The following is a 17948-nucleotide window of genomic DNA, read 5'->3' on the forward strand; positions in this document are numbered from 1 at the left end:
GCAGCACCAGCCATCGCAGCATGGTTGGCATTGCACAGCGCATCCCACAACATCGCAAGGCCAGCAGCACGCAAGTGCTTGCTGGGTCTCGCTAGCACAAGCATCACAAGCAACGTGTTAGCGTGCGTGTATTGTGGCAATGTGTTCTTGCTAGCATAGCAGCACCAGCTAAAAGCAAGTGCTAGGACTTCTAGCACACGCACACTCGCAGCGCAACGCAGCTGCAGCCCACAACACATGCATGGTCAACTTGCTACACGCATGTGTGTGCGAGCTGGCTAGGCAACCCAGCCTTGGTGCTAAGCGCCAGCTAGGCAGGCTGCCAGCCAGCCATGTGGTGTGGTCAGCACCGATCAAATATGAGGACCGGTACTGTTATTTGGCTTGGGGAGTAAGGAGTTTTAGTCCCCTCCTTTGGTGGTCCTCACAAACCCTTGCTCTCCATATGACGCTTGGAGCTTGTTGATTGCTTTGCATTTTAATTTATTTTTGATTAAAATAAACTGAGGGAAAATGCAATTTTCTCACATTGATGAGAGAAGGGAGATCAAGGCTCCCTTCCCTATAAATACCCAAGTTTTGGGTTTGGGAATAACCACTTGAGTTGAACTCAATAAGGCATCTCCTTGAAAGTGAAAAAACCTTTAAGTTTGTAATACTCTAGTTTATCTTTAGTCAAGTCTCGACTAAGCTTCGGGATAAAGACCGCTCGGGTTGGGTCGAGGGTGCGAGTCGTCAGAGGCCTTCGCTCTTGCGAGGCTAGAGCTTTGAAGTAAAAGCTCGTAAGCGAGCAAAGCATGCGTCGGGGGTAAGAATGTAATTTCTCTTTCTTACTCTTTTGTTGTTAAATTATTTGATTGCATGTTTAGTTTCTTTAATTAGTGGGCAGGTCTTGGGCGGGTTTCTCTTCCGCGTAGTGTCGGACACTACGAAACCCAACACCTTAAGTGGTCCATGATACCACCATTCGAGATAACTCAAGGAAACCACATCGCTAGACTTCCTAGTTTGCAAAATGGATGTAGGATATGTGAGGGAGTCACTCTTCAAAACATCTTATTCATGAAACTTGGGCCTAGAGTCCCAGGGCATATTACATGTGGTGAACAAAGGAATAGAAAGAGATTGACACAAACCAAATTAATTGGCTACCATTTGAGGATTGTAGGCTTCTAAACCAAATTGCTCTGGCTCTCTTGTAGGTAGATCTCTAGAGGCTAATACAAAACACCAAAATGAGGAATCCCTCTCAAAGGTATTCCTTCTACTTACTTTCTTAAGCCATTTGGGAGTAGCATCAAAGACCCAAGTATTGTTAGGATCCCGGTTGTCTTTCCGGCTCATAATGTACTAACTAACAGGTAAAGGGTCTAGCTCTAGTAGACAATGCATAACAATATTGGGCTCAAGGACTTTTGGTGGTCAAAATAGTTGAAGCATATATCTGCATATGAGCAACAGTCCACCCTCAAAGTTTTCTCCCTACAATGAAGTTTAGTTGAGTACAATGCTGTCTCATCTTCTATCTCTTTCTTAACTTCCTCTTCAGTTTTCTCCATACAAAAGGTGGTATAGAGATGACCCCAACAAGTGACCAGCCACAGTGGGCCACCCATATTTTCTAAGCTCTTACATGCATTTAGAACTTCACTACATCTAAACAGACATCTGTAAAATTGTCCTAACAAGATTGGACCTAGCACTTCAAAGGATTTACTATGGGCAATGTTCACTGCAAGTGGCAATAACAGTGCAGAAATGCCACGAGATTTGCACATCATTAACCGAGTAAGAGCGAATAAAATAAATAGTACCTCTTCCTTCTGTGACACTTTAGTAGAATATGATGATTATGATGCAAAGTATGAGATATAGGCATTGAAGCTGACCTTACTACTTTTGGATGTTGCCAATATCTGTTTCAGAAGGTTGTGACTTCAGTTGTATAAGGGTTCAACGCCTTCAATCAGGCTGAACAATCTGACTTGTTGGCCTTCATCATTATAAGGTGATAGACTAGTATGGAAAGCCATGTTAGCAAGGTTATAGTCATGCAACCTTGGCACAGGATGAAACAATTTAACAAAGGGTCCCAAAGAGATATAAGAGCACATGTGAACTACCAGTTGAATGAAATCTTACCATATGTCACCAATCTAAGGAAACTGAGAGTTCTCTTCTTCTCCCATAAGGAGTGGAATTTGGAAAGCCGCATGAACCAACCCCTGGCCTTTTGGTCTTGCACCCAACATTTAATTGGATTTTGACTTAAAACCAATTGCCGTTTAGGTGTAATTCAATAAACGCAGCAGGGCGAGGGTAACCTTTACCAAGGATACATTGGGTTAACATGGGCTGAATTTCCTTTCGAAAATCTTGTTGAGTATTAGGAGATGAAACAAAAGCCCCAATCACTCTTGGGATTGATCAAAGTCTAGGGTTTACTTGGTTCGATCTCTTTTGTCCAATTCAACTAACTTTTTATTAAAAAGTTAAGTGCTCAAAGATGATGTGTTGCATGTTCTTAATTCTACTAAAACTAAGTACTTAAACATGTTTTTGATCATGTCTTAACTCTTTAAAGTTTAATTTCAATATTTTCTGAACTTGGAGTTGTCTTATTATGCATTTATTCAATGCAAATTATGAATAGTTTGTTCATCCGATCAGGCGATACAATTGATTTATTATAATTGTACCCACAAAAATATATTTTTGATTTTTAGAAATTAAAATATATGGGTGATAATTATAATTATTTTCACGATTTACCAAGTGAAAGACAATTATATTTATTGACATTTATTTTAAAAGACATTTCTAAACTCCCAATAAAATTAAATGATCAATAATTATTAACTTGGAAGTGGAAATTACCAAGTAATTTCCATGACAGTTTAAAATTCATCTCCCTTAATCCGATTTTGGATAAACGACTTTCAAGAATATGGAGGGTTACATGTTTTTACCACAAAATATTGAAGTAACAAAGAATTTTAACTGTTAAGGAGTGACAACATGTGTGTGTGTGTGTGTATGAAGGCTCAAAAAGCGAAGATGGGCCCGCTGGGCCGAGCGCTTTTCAAGTGGGCGCAAACGCCGATCTTCTAAAGAATTTCATACTTCCTCACTTGGAAGAGAAAGAAGACAAGACAAACGCTGCCTTAGTATGAAAGGCTTGGGCTAAGGAGATCCAAACGATCTTTACTCCCACATTCGACAGGACACTAGAGACTAGGACTATTCCTTTCTCCAAACAATACTATGAAGTCAAGGTAACTAGGGGTACCAAAGAGGAAATACACACCCAGATGTACAAATACGCGTGTGCCATGAAGAGATTTTCGAACATCACAGGATTAAATGGCTCCTTTTAGAGCCTAGCGACGATGAATTCAAAGATTATCTCGATGACCCTAGGCTACAAAATGATGTAGCAATGATGCAAGATAATCCAGGATATTAGAGGCTTCTCAATAAGCATATCGCCTTAAATATTTAGCCTTAATTCCTTATTAGAGCATACACAATTCAAAGATTATAAGTTTTGAAGTTCTCTTCTTTTGTAAATTATTTCATCTTAATATATATATATATATATATATATATATATATATTATATATATATATATATATAATATATATATATATATATATATATATATAAAGTAATGTTTACGTTATGTGTTCTTTAGTATTTATAGAATTCAACATACATAATGTTTTTTTTATCTTATATGTATAAAAGGTCATAATTTAGTTGGTTTCCAATGCCATCAACCACCAAAATTAGGGGGGGATTTGTTACACCTAAAAATCATAATTTTGACTTTCTTGACTTTGACCGAGTAAAATAGCTTTTAGAGTCAGCAAAAGGTTTTTGGGTTGAACTATTAAAAATATAGAAGGAACTGGGCTAATATCGCTTAGAGATCCAATAAACAAAGGCCGATTTAGGAGGCAAGTGGTTGTTTTTAATTTTTGAAGAAGTGTTAACATCAAGAGAAATAACCATACTACAGTTATGGGAGTCAGCCATAACCGCTCCATTTTACCTATAAATAAAAGTGCAAGGATCAAAGGAAGAAAATCAATTAACAACAAGCATTTCATTTCTTTTAAGCTTTCTTCTTAGCTTTCTTAGTTTCCCTTAGCTTAGTAGCCAAGCGATAGTTTAGTTTATCTTTTAGCAGGTATTAAAGATCGCCTGTCTTTTCCAATCATATGATGATTGAGGTAATCTCTCCTTCAACTTATACAATTGTTGACCTAACTCTATCCTTTAATTAATGGAATGCATTTGTATTTGTCATATGTTTATTCACTCATTTCTTTGAGCAAGGTTCTCAGTCTATGAAACCGGCTACTCAAGGGAAAGTTCCCTAATACTCTAGAGCAAGATAGAGTTTACATTAATATTACAACCTTTGGGAGGTGTTGAAATTAATCCGGTAAAAAAACTTGTAACCTAAAATTATTATTAATTTAGCTGGACCTAAAATTAATTCAAAAATAGATTTAAAATTAAAAATCGTCACATTAATAATTCAGGATTAAAAATCCTGATAGTTGCACAAAATACGTGGCTTGGAGCCTCAAATAACACCTCTTGGCTAGCAGGGGATATTTGCACATCCCGCAACAATGATGCTACAGAGAAGATGCTTGTGTGTGCGAGACCATGTGTGTGCAAGGGAGTGCGGGGTGTGCGGTACGGTGTGCTGCGAGGGCATGGGTGAAAGGAATGGTGTCCTTCCAACAAGTGTATTCTTCCGATAGAGGGTTCAGAATTATTACGGAGCTAATTCTTCAGTAAGGTCAAGTGATCGGAATGCCTAGCTGGAGACCGCTTCCGATCAGTAATATCAATGTACAATTGATGTTACAGCTTTATCTTAACTGAACCCTTTGGGTCGAACCCAATCGAATCACCGATCCGAGACGACGAATTAATTCGAAAGGATTTAATGAGTCAGCAGAGTTTTACGAATACCGACGTCGGATATCGAGCCTAGGGCGTCGAGACTGAGCGTCGCAAAATCACAAGCAACAAGTATGAGCGTAGCCGTAGCTAGGCTAGGCTAGCTCATCGCAAGCCTAGGCGCACCATGTGTGTGTTAGGCGCACCATGGTGTGCTAGGAACTATCGCAGCCCTAACATCATGTCTAGGCGCTATCGCAGCCCTAGCATGACGCTAGGCACCATCGCAGCTCTATCGCACCAAGCACAGCACCCATGTGTGTGTGCATAAGCATGGGCACTATCGCATCCCCCAAGCACCACGCACAACACCATCGTAGTGCTAGGCACATGCGTGTGTGCGTGTGCGTGTGCACCATAGCACAACAAGCTGACAGGTAGCACCGGCCTTGCGTGTGTTCTTGGCACCATCATAGGCCACGCACCAAGCACAGCTAGCTGGCAGGCAGCACTAGCCTTGCGTGTGTGCTAGGAACCATCGCAGGCCACGCACCAAGTACGACACTAGTGCGTGCTGGCCTGGATATGCGTAGATGTGCGAGCATGGGCAAGTGGTGTTGGCTGGCTGGGTGTGCGAGCATATGCGAAGGGTGCAGCAATGATGCGTGTGATGCTGGCTATGTTAGAGCCATGCATGTGCGTGTGCCTGCGATAGCACGGCAGCAGCACCACGCATGCATGTGCGTATGCCTGCGATAGCAAGGCAGCAGCGCCCAGCGCCCAACACAAGGCGTGGCTCGCTAGCAGCACGCAAGTGCTAGGCTGGGAGATGCGTGTTGTGCCAGTCAGGCATGCTAGGTGGCTGTGCGTGCTGGCAGCACCAGGTGGCAGCCAGCCCAGCTGCCTTGTGTGTGGCGGTTTAGGAGAAGTGTGGACCAAAGCTTCCGAGCTTCCCTTGGGGAGCAAGGCAATGGTCCCCCCATGGGATATGGTCCTCACCTAACCCATTCTCTCCTCTTGCCACTTGTTGCCTTGTGATTGCTTTTGTCTAATTATTTATAAATTATTGCAATTGCACATGATCCCACATTGATCATGAAAAGGGGTTTCAAGTCCCCATTCTCTATAAATACCCACTTGGTTGGGATTTTGAGAATACAACCTTGAGTGGAATTAAAAGGCACATCTAAGAAAGAGTAAACCTTTGATTCGTAAAACTCATAGTTATTTTGTCCGGGTCTTGACTAACCTTCAAGACTTAGGATGCTCGGGTCGGGTCGAGGGTACGATCCGTCAGAGATCTCGTCTTTTCGGGATTTTGAAGTAAGAGCTCTTTGGGAGCGAAGCACGCGTCAAAGGTATAATTCTTGTTTGATTAAGTTTAATATGCTTGGTAATTGTTTTAATTAAGGGGCGGGTCTGGGTGGGTTTCCTTCCGCGTAGTGTCGGGTCACTACGAAACCCTACAGCATTATCGGAGCCACGCTCCTTTTAATTTTTGCAATTATTTTTTAATTAAGGTGTTTTAAAAGAATTTAATTTTCTGGTTCATGTTCTTCTAATTGGATTAGATGCTTGTTTTAATTAATTTTAAAACTCGATTTTATTTTCGATTTGGCTGTCGAACCCAGATTTTGGCTCAAAAATAGTGATTTTTGGTTGGAATCGACATTCTGGAGTAGATTGATTCCTTAAAGGTCTGTCCAGAAGCCAAATTTGAACCAGAAACCCAATTTTTCTGGGGTTTTTCGTTTTTCAACGACAATTTTAATTCTTTTTAAGCCTTGATTAATGCAAGCATTACAAGGTTAGATTAAATGCACATTTGCATTACTAATCTACTGGTTTTAAAATATCCTTGAGCATAATAATGGAGTTTTTGTTAGTGCTTAAGTTGATATACCAATTTTTCACATAAACTTGTTTTTCACAAATTTTGCAAATAAATTGCAATAAAGTGTGAAAACTTGTTGTGATTTTGTATTTTAAGTTCCCAAATAATGTTAAAGTTCTAATCTTTAAAGGTTTAAATGATTGGAACCCTAACCCTAAATTCCATGTTGAACAAAGTTTGGATTTTTCATGTTTGGTTGATTAAAATTCATCAAGTTCAATTACTTGTGAGTAAAATTTGATTAATCTTCATATTGGAAGATGTAATCTTGGTATTTTACACAAGTATGCAAGTTGGAAATTTTTTTATCATTGGATGATTAATTTATTTTTCCAACTCCCATTTGTCAAATCCATTATTAATTTGCATATTGGCAAGATTAATTTTGGACATACCTCATTTTTTTTTAAGCATAAAATTAGACCTAATTTTGTTCAAAATTGAAATTTTGGACAATTTAGGCTTGTGCACCAATAAAATAAATTTTATTTAAGTTAGACTTATTTTATTTTATTTTTCCTCAAATTAATTCTAAAATGTAATTTGGAATTAATTATTGTCACACACAAATCGGAATTAAATTCCGAGAATTGGCACGCAAATCAAGGCAAGAACACCCAAGCGCCACCAAGGCTAGCCGGGCTGCCCAGCAGCCCACATGTAGCTGCCTAAGGTGCGCACAAGGGTGTGGCATGATTATGCGTGGGGCTGGGCGCAGCTGTGCGTGGGGATATGGCTAGGCAAGGGCTGCATGTGCATGCTGGCTAGCATCAGCAGGCGCTAGCCCAGCACGCAAGCAGCTCGCAAGCACCAGCATGCTAGCAGGCAGCTGGGCTAGCAGCGATGCTTGCTGGGCATTCCAGGCCTCGCCCATGCACCATGGCGCCATGCCATGGGCTGCCTAGCAGCCATGGTGTGCACCCTCAAAGGGTTTTGTGGGACGGTTTTGCTTAAGTTTGAGCTATGTTTTTTGCGAATTTTTGGCCATTTTAATAATTTTAAATAATTATTTTAACGAGGCTAAAAACCTAAATTTTCGATTTTGCAAAATTTTGACAAATTATGGGTTATGCCGACTTAATTAATCGGATTAATTAAGTATGGATGCGGAATTTAGTGGGAGCTTAATTAAGTGCGTTAGCTTTTTGCGTTTAGAAATAATGGATTAAACCACTTTGACTAGTTTTAATTAAGCGCGTTAATTGGATTAACCACCTAAATTAGTTACTAGTTTTGTGTGTTTAATTATGTATTTCGTAAAATTGCATGGGCCAATCACAAATAGTGAATAGGTGAATGGAAGATTGTTTTCAAAACAGGTTCTTTGAAAATGGCAACTAGTTGGGCCCGACTAGGATAGAAAATACGGACTGCGTTCCGTTATGTATTTTTGTAAATCTAAATACGGTCTGCAAACCGTTAAGTATTTTTGTACTATTAGATTAATCTTAGTCGTTCTAGCTAGCTCCTTTTATTTCATTTTGGCCAAGATGTCTCAAGACGGCGTTTCGACGAAGACGAGCCAAGATGAAGACCCATGGAAATTGAAGATTTCAAGGGGTCATGTTAGTTGCCAAATGCATCTATTTTTATGCCTTATATATTGTTATTATATATGATTTCTAGATGCATGTCTAGGATTTCTATTATGTTGCGACGATTAATTAAGTTCACTTAAATCAACTAACATAGAAACCCTAGGTCCCTTTAATAATATTGAGCTAAAATTTGTCGTTCCAAGAACAACACTTACCGAACTAATGCGCGTACGTGATGGATTACGCCAAAGCGAGGCATCACTACTTCCCTAGGAACGTAAAGTATACTAGGTATACAAGTTGTCTTGGTTAAGCTCAACGATATCAGTAAGGAGTCCTTAGATGTCGTGGCAAAAGAGATAAAATGTCAAGAATGCATTAGATGGGACATTTTATCAAACCGAGAGTAGCTTGGAGCTATTAGCAATTGGATTGCTTACCTTAAGATATTTAATGATTAAGACAAGCCAAATCATGCTTAACCATTTCTTGATCTTTGGGATCTCGGAATCATTTTATTCTCGCCCATAAGGGACAATTTTAAATGCGTGGATAAAATGTTCAATAAGATTGAATATGTGCATAAACGTTTTAAATTTCAACTTATTGATGTATGAATGGTTTTTTCACTTCAAATTATTTCAATTGTAGAACAATGTCTGCAAGTAACTCAAACAACGACCATATGTGCCCGGAACTCCCCGAGAAGTTGGCCTTTTCCTTAAACTTGGTCAACTTCAAGGAATGGGAGGAGGAACTCAGGAGAACTCTCCGAAATTGTTCCTTGGAGTATACCCTTGAGACTCTCATTCCAAGCTTCTTTGCCAAGAGAATCATGACCGACGAGGCTCATGAGGAATGGTCTTCAAATTGCAAAAGGGTCTCACGACTCATGGAAAATTCCATCCCGGAAGATTGCAAGGAAACTCTTTCCTCCTACCTACCGGACATGTTCCTCAAAGCACTTGAGAACGTTGTCAATGTAAGAGTCACCAAGAGTGACAATGGCAACTTTGATGGACTCGTGTTTGACTTGACTAGGTCACTCTCAAACATGAGGATAAAGCTGCCAAACGTGGGATGCCTTGCTAAGGAAAGGCGACGGCTTTGGACCAAGGTCTACAATGCCAAATTGAGACTCGACATGCCCCTCCGACCTCATGTGATTGGTATGACTAGGCTCTTCAAACACATGCAGCTTCTCGGAAACTCGATAGAGGATGAGATGGCGGGGCATATCTTGCTTGCTTCACTCCACTCGGGCTATGATGCACTTAGAGTGCACATCGCTGCGGGAAAGGAGACACACTCCCTCAAGGAGGTGGTGCAACTACTTAGCCAAGCCACCGCCTATGGAATGACCAAAAGGCCCTTGAGAGCTAAGAAGAAGGAGGTCAAGAAGGTCAAGGCAAAGATGAGATGCTTCCATTATGGCATGCAAGGCCACTACAAAAGGGAATGCATGCTCGTCAAGGAACCGGGGATCACTCCGACTACCTCAGGTATCTTCCTAAACACTTGTGAATTAAGCTTATCATAAGGTATTGGATACCAAGTATGACTCACTTAATATTGCCTTTTCAGGGACCAAGTGAGAAGCTTACCAAGTGTTGGTGCAAGAACAAGAAGACGACGAAGATGGTTTTTCGGTCATGCTTGCATGCACTATTTTGTCTATGACATGTAATTAAACTAATTCTAGTATTTCATCATGCCTTTGAATATATTATAATCCACGGTGTTGGACACCTAGGAATTTTGAGTGTAAGACTTTGACAATAGTTGTTTCAAGTTTGTCTTACAAATTTATGTTCAATTAAATTCCATGTTTTTACATATGATTAGACAAAACTTGATACCACTAGCTAAGACCATCGAGTCGAATCAAACCTACTTGTGGCATTGTCGTCTTAGCCATATTGACATTAAACGCATCAAGAAACTTCTTCAAGAAGGTGTTCTTGACTCATTCGACTTAGAGTCGTTTGAAAATTGTGAAGTATGCTTATTAGGCAAGATGATAAAACAGCCATTCTCCAAGTTAGGAGAAAGGGCAAGTAACTTATTAGGTCTAATACACACGGATGTATGTGGACCAATGAGCACACCCGCAAGACAAGGTTACCGATATTTCATCACTTTCACCGACGATTATAGTAGATATGGCTATATCTACTTAATGTCGAATAAATCTGAATCCTTAAGAAATTCAAAGAATTTCAGAAAGAAGTTGAAAATCAACTTGGCAAGAAAATTAAATCACTTCGATCGGATCGAGGTGGCGAATAATTGAGCCATGAATTCGACGATCACTTGAAAGAAAATGGCATTCTTTCAGAGTTGACACCTCTCGGAACTCCTCAATGGAACGGAGTGTCCGAATGGAGGAATCGGACCTTGTTAGACATGGTTCGATCAATGATGGGTCTTAGTGAACTCCCTATCGCTTTCTGGGGACACGCGCTACAAACTGCAGCACTAACACTGAATAGAGCTCCGTCAAAAGCTGTTGGAAAGACTCCATATGAATTATGGACTAAGAAACCTCCAAGGTTGTCTTTTCTCAAGATTTGGGGATGCGAAGCATATGTCAAACGATTAATTTCGGACAAACTTCACCCCAAATCGGATAAGTGTTTCTTTGTGGGATATCCAAAAGAAACCAAAGGGTATTACTTCTACAATAAATCCGAGAACAAAGTTTTTGTTGCTCGTGATGGTGTCTTTTTGGAGAAGGATCACCTTTCCAAAATGACAAGTGGGAGGAAAATCGAACTTGACGAAGTTCGAGAGGACGAGCAACAATGTCAACCTGACAAAACTGACAATCTAGATACTTTGGAAACATCTAAGAAGATTGGTCAGAATCAAACAGACAATGTAAATGCTCAACCGATTACCCTTCGTAGGTCGCAACGGCAAAGATCTCAACCAGACAGATACCTCGGTATCGTCTTAACTGATGATCAGGACATCCTAGTCATGGATGGTGATGAGCCGGCGACATACAAGCAAGCTATGACGAGCCCCGACTCTGCAAAATGGCAAGAGGCCATGAAATCCGAGATGGACTCCATGTTTGAAAATCAAGTCTGGGACTTGGTGAATTTGCCCGAGGGTTATACACCCATTGGTTGCAAATGGATCTTCAAAGTGAAGACAGGCAAGGATGGAAATGTATCAATATACAAAGCTAGACCAGTGCCAAAAAGTTATAGACAAGTCCACGGGATTGACTATGATGAAACGTTTTCACCAGTTGCAATGCTAAAATCCGTCCGGATCATCCTAGCGATTGCTGCATATTATGATTACGAAATATGGAAAATGGATGTCAAAACCGCCTTCCTTAATGTAACTTTGGAGAAACTGTGTATATGACACAGCCAAAAGGTTTTGTCGATCCAGGCAACGCTGGAAAGGTTTGCAAGCTGAAGAAGTCCATTTATGGACTAAAGCAAGCCAGCAGAAGTTGGAATCTGCGATTTGATGAAGCCATTAGCAAGTTTGGTTTTATCAAAAATCCAGATGAGTCTTGTGTATAGAAGAAGGTCAGTAGGAGTGATATTGCATTCCTGTTCCTATATGTCATTGGAAACAACACAAAATTGTTGGAGTCCGTAAAGGTCTTGTTGGGAAAGTGCTTTTCAATGAAGGACTTAGGAGAGGCACAGTACATATTGGGCATCAAGATCTATAGGGATAGATCTAAGAGGATGATTGGATTAAGCCAGAGTACTTACAATGATAAGGTACTGGCTCGATTCAACATGGAGAATGCCAAAAAAGGGCATTTACCCATGTCCCATGGCGTAACTCTCAGCAAGAAACAGTGTCCACAGACACTTGTTGAGCGAGGAAGAATGAATCAGATCCCATATGCTTCGCTAATCCGATCGATCATGTATGCCATGATATGTATAAGGCCAGATGTATCGTATGCCCTGAAGGCAACGAGTCGATACCAATTGAACCCAGGAGAGGCGCATTGGACTGCGGCCAAGAACATCCTTAAGTACCTGAAAAGGAACAAGGATAAATTCCTGGTGTATGGAGGCCACAAAGAACTGGTTGTTGAAGGTTACACCAACGCTAGCTTCTAGACTGCCAGAGACGACTTCAAGTCACAGTCGAGGTACATATTCTGCTTGAATGGAGGAGCGTTTAGTTGGAAGAGTGCCAAGCAGAGCACCACTACAGACTCTACAACTGAAGCCGAGTACTTGGCCGCTTCAGAAGCTGCCAAGGAAGCTGTTTGGATTCGCAATTTCATTAGCGAACTTGGTGGTGTACCCTCAATCAAGGGGCCGATAGACCTCTATTTTGATAACAATGGATCTATCGCTCAGGCCAGGGAGCCGAGAGAGCACCAGAAGGTCAAACACGTGCAAAGGCGATTTCACATGATAAAGGAATGGAAATCCGAAGGTGAAATCAGAATTTGTAAGATTGGCACGGATGATAATGTAGCCGATCCTTTGACTAAACCGAAGCCTCAAGTGAAACACAACAAGCACATTGAGGCAATGGGAATCAAGCATGTTGGAGACTGGCTTTCAAATTCCCTGTACATGTGTTTTAATTAAATAGGATATTTAATGTAAGACACTGTATTAAAACCATTCATTAATGGAGTAATTAATTTTTGTGCAAAATTATCATTCACTCCATTACTATTTAATTGTGGTATAGAATTAAATAATGAGTCCAATCGATGTACGGAAATATTCAAAACAGGGTATCAAGACCATGTCTTGGATAAAGAAACACCTGTTAAGTGAACATTGAATATTTAAATCAAAAATTATCCCTAATCGAGGTCATCTAACAGATGGACGATTGATGACCGCCATAGATTAGTGTGTAGTATGATTTACAACACCGTTTCTTGTGATGCGAGGATGTGACGGTCATAAATCATTTGCACAGGCACAGTTTGGAACTGTATGGATAAGACCTATGAGAGTATTTATAGAAAATTTAAATTTTTGTCATAAGTACATTTCTCATTATGACTATTGGAACTTGTTTCCTCCGACCATGAGTACTGTGAAGTTATCTTGTTTGAGTACTAGACTCTTTGATGTTTCCAAACGTCTGTCGTAACTGGGGATTATAACGGGAACACTCAGGAGACTATGTCCTCTTAGTAAGAAGAACTTACAATACAAGTCTGGGATTGTCCCCCTACTAACAATAGGGAAAAATGTTTTGTTGTTTACAAGGAAGCTCGAAGAGCGAGACTGTGAAAATGCATGGTCGTGCTCAGATGGATTTTAGAAATCATCTGCTTATTGACAGTCGAACTCGGAGATCGAGAAACACTTCCGAACGTAATAAGGATGACAAGGAATCTTACCTTATAGTTCACGAATAAACATTAAGTGACATAGGAAATGATCTATACACTATATGCACACTTGTCCGGAAGGACAAGTGCGAGATTGAAAGGAATGGTGTCCTTCCAACAAGTGTATTCTTCCGATAGAGGGTTCAGAATTATTACGGAGCTAATTCTTCAGTAAGGTCAAGTGATCGGAATGCCTAGGTGGAGGCCGCTTTCGATCAGTAATATCAATGTACAATTGATGTTACAGCTTAATCTTAACTGAACCCTTTGGGTCGAACCCAATCGAATCACCTATCCGAGATGACGAATTAATCCGAAAGGATTTAATGAGTCAGCTTAGTTTTACGAATACAGACGTCGGATATCGAGCCTAGGGCGTCGAGACCGAGCGTCTCAAAATCACAAGCAACAAGTATGAGCGTACCGTAGCTAGGCTAGGCTAGCTCATCGCAAGCCTAGGCGCACCATGTGTGTGCTAGGCGCACCATGGTGTGCTAGGCACTATCGCAGCCCTAGCATCATGCCTAGGCACTATCGCAACCCTAGCATCATGCTAGGCACCATCGCAGCTCTGTCGCACCAAGCACAACACCCATGTGTGTGTGCATATGCGTGGGCACTATCGCAGCCCCCTAGCACCATGCACAGCACCATCGCAGTGCTAGGCACATGCGTGTGTGCGTGTGCGTGTGCACCATAGCACAACAAGCTGGCAGGTAGCACCGGCCTTGCGTGTGTGCTAGGCCTCATCGCAGGCCACGCACCAAGCACAGCTAGCTGGTAGGCAGCACTAGCCTTGCGTGTGTGCTAGGCACCATCGCAGGCCACGCACCAATCACAGCACTAGTGCGTGCTGGCCTGGATATGCGTAGATGTGCGAGCATGGGCGAGTGGTGCTGGATGGCTGGGTGTGCGAGCATATGGGAAGGGTGCAACAATGATGCGTGTGATGCTGGCTATGCGAGAGCCATGCATGTGCGTGTGCCTGCGATAGGAAGGCAGCAGCACCACGCATGCATGTGCGTATGCCTGCGATAGCAAGGCAGCAGCGCCCAGCGCCCAGCACAAGGCGTAGCTCGCTAGCAGCACGCAAGTGCTGGGCTGGGAGATGCGTGATGTGCTAGCCAGGCATGCTAGGTGGCTGTGCGTGCTAGCAGCATCAGGTGGCAGCCAGCCCAGCTGCCTTGTGTGTGGCAGTTTAGGAGAAGTAGGGACCAAAGCTTCCAACAATAAATAACAGACACATATTTAAATGGAAAGTAAAACAAGATTCGCTCTTCGCTCAATCCCTAACATGAATTTGTTACATCACTTGAAAAGCTTCCCCTTAAACTGTCTCTACTACTCGCCATAAGAAATGGGTTGTCTTAGGGCCAAGATAAAGGTAAGGCCAAACACACACAGTACGACAATCAGCAATGATGAGTACATAAGCGTAAAAGGAGGCACTCTAACATGCATATAACCTAGCATCATTTAACTTACCCTTAGCCCTAAGATCAACACAGAATCTATGACATAAAACACAAGTCAATTTATTAATTTATTTCTTTGATCACACATCGAACGGGTTTCCAACCAAATATCTACCCCAAAGAATTGAGATAAACTACACTAGGAACTAATCGGGTAGGCAGCAATATTACCTGAGAGTGACAGACGTCCTACGCAATAATAAGTAGTAATTGCAAAAAATAATACAAACTTTGGCCCGTTCTTTTTTAATATTACAACCTTTGGATTATACATTAAAATTATAACCTTTAGGGGGTGTTGAATTTAGTTAGGCAAAAAAACTTGTAACCTAAAATTATTATTAATTTGGTTGGACCTAAAATTATTCAAAATTACTCAATGTTTAATTCAAAATTGGATTTAAAATAAAAAATCGTCACATGAATAATTTGGGATTGAAAATCCTGATAGTTGCACAAAATTCGTGGCTTGGAGCCTCAAATAACACCTCTTGGCTAGTAGGGGCTGCTTGCACAGCCCGCATCTAGGTAACTCCCACCCCTCAAGCGTAGGGCTGCTAGGCAGCACCTGCTGCTAGCACCAGTAGCACGCAAGCTTGATTGGCATGTTGTGTAGCTGCTTGGTGCGCTGTTGTGATGTGTGGGCAGCACTTGCGTGCGTGCGAGCTGCTGGGGCTGCTAGGAAGCACCCATCTTGAGCCTTAGTATGGCTGCTCGGCTAGGCAGCCTAGCAGCACCCAGTCTTGGCTTGAAAGCTAGGGATCCAAATTTGGCTAGCATCGAGGCTTTGCCTCGATTTTGCAGTTTTGATTAAAAATGAGGGATTGGACCTGGTTTTTTACATGATCTTGTAATTTTGACAAAATTGACTTGGTGCGCTTAATTGGATTAATTTAATTAAGAAGGATGCGAGTTTAAGTGGGAGCATCTTTAATTGGTTTTGAGCGTCTAAAGCGTTTTTAATTATTCTTAATGGTGCATTAGTTCACATAATTTGTTAACAACTCGACTAGTTTTAATCAGCCTTGTTAATTAGATTACCGACCTAATAAGCTAGTAACCAGTGCGCGTTTTATTAATAAACGACTCATATTGCTTGTAAAATTTGCATGGGCCATTCACTTTAGAAGTGAATGGGTGAAAGAAATATTAAAAATTTGCATATGCATGTTTTTACAAAAGTGACTAGTATGGCCTGACTAGAATAGAAAATACGGACTGCGATCCATGATCTATTTTTGTAAACTAAATACGAACTGTGTGTCGTTAAGTATTTTTGTACTTAAATTATTTAGATTGCTCCTAGTTTCTAGTACTTGCATGCTTAATGGTGAAGTCAAAAGACAACATTTCTTTGAAGACGGAGCCAAAAGGTGTCAAGGTGACCTTGAAGATTGAAGATTGGATGCTTCAAGATGATTTTCAAAGGGTCATGCTAGCTCACTAAGAATATAAATACATCTATATATATACATACATACATACATACATACATACATACATATATACATACATACATACATATATACATACATATATACATACATATATATATATGTCTGTGTGTGTGTGTGTGTGTGTATATATATATACATGCATATATATATATAAATATATATATTTGTGTGTGTGCGTGTGCGTGTGTGTGTGCGTGTGTATATGTATATATATATAAGTATATATATGAATGATTTGTTAAGTTCACTTAAATCAAACCAACACAGAAATCTTTAGTCCCAAAGAAAATTGGGTTAAAATTGTCATTCCAAATGCCAACATACTAAAATTTTGAAAATCGATGACGGTCTATCCCAAAGCAAGGCATCATCATTCTCTTAGGAGTATATTAGATGTACGCATTAGTTTGGGTTAAACTCAACAATATTGGTAAGGAGTCCTTAGATATTGTGGCAAACGAGATAATTGTCACGAAAGCATTAGATGCGACAACTTATAAACCAAGAATAGTTTGGAACTATTAGCAATTGGATTGCTTACCTTAAAATAATAAGTGTTAAGACAAGCCAAAGCATGCTTAATCACTCATTGATTTTTAGGATCTTGGAATCGTTTTATTCTCGCCTAAATGGGACAAATTATGAATGTGTGAATAAAACGTTAATAAGTTGAATATTGCAAGTATGCTTTATTTTCAAACTTATTAGATTAAGAATGGTTATTCATTGCAATTATTTTCATTTTTAGTATAATGTCTGCAATTAAAAACAACAACATGTATCCGGAACTCCCTAGCAAGTTGATGATCAACTTGAACTTGATGAACTTCAAAGAGTGGGAGGAGAAGCTTCGCAAGACTCTAAGGAATATTTCCTTAGAATATATATTGGACACTCCCCTCAAAAGCTTCTACTCCAAAGGGCTAATGAGCGATGATGCTTATGAGACTTGGTCTGTGATAAGGTCACAAAGTTGATGGAAAATTCCATCCCGGAGGATTGGAGGAAGAAATTCTCTTCATATCTTCCGAACATGCTCCTTAAAGCACTTCAGGACGTTGTCAACGTGAGAGTTACAAAAAGTCTTTGTGGAAACTATGATGGACATGTGTTTGACTAGGTCACTCTCAAACATGAAGATTAAACCACCGGAAGAAGGGTGCCTTGTCAAAGAAAGGTACCAAGTGTGGTCCAAAGTCTATGGTGCTAGGCTTAGCCCAGTATGCCTCTCCAAGCCCATGTGCTTAAGATAACAAGGCTCTTCAAGCACATGGATATACTAATAATCCCACTCGAGGATGAGATGGCGGCGC

The sequence above is a fragment of the Chenopodium quinoa genome, unplaced genomic scaffold (assembly GCF_001683475.1).
Source record: "Chenopodium quinoa cultivar QQ74 unplaced genomic scaffold, ASM168347v1, whole genome shotgun sequence".
NCBI classification, from domain to species: Eukaryota; Viridiplantae; Streptophyta; class Magnoliopsida; order Caryophyllales; family Amaranthaceae; genus Chenopodium; species Chenopodium quinoa.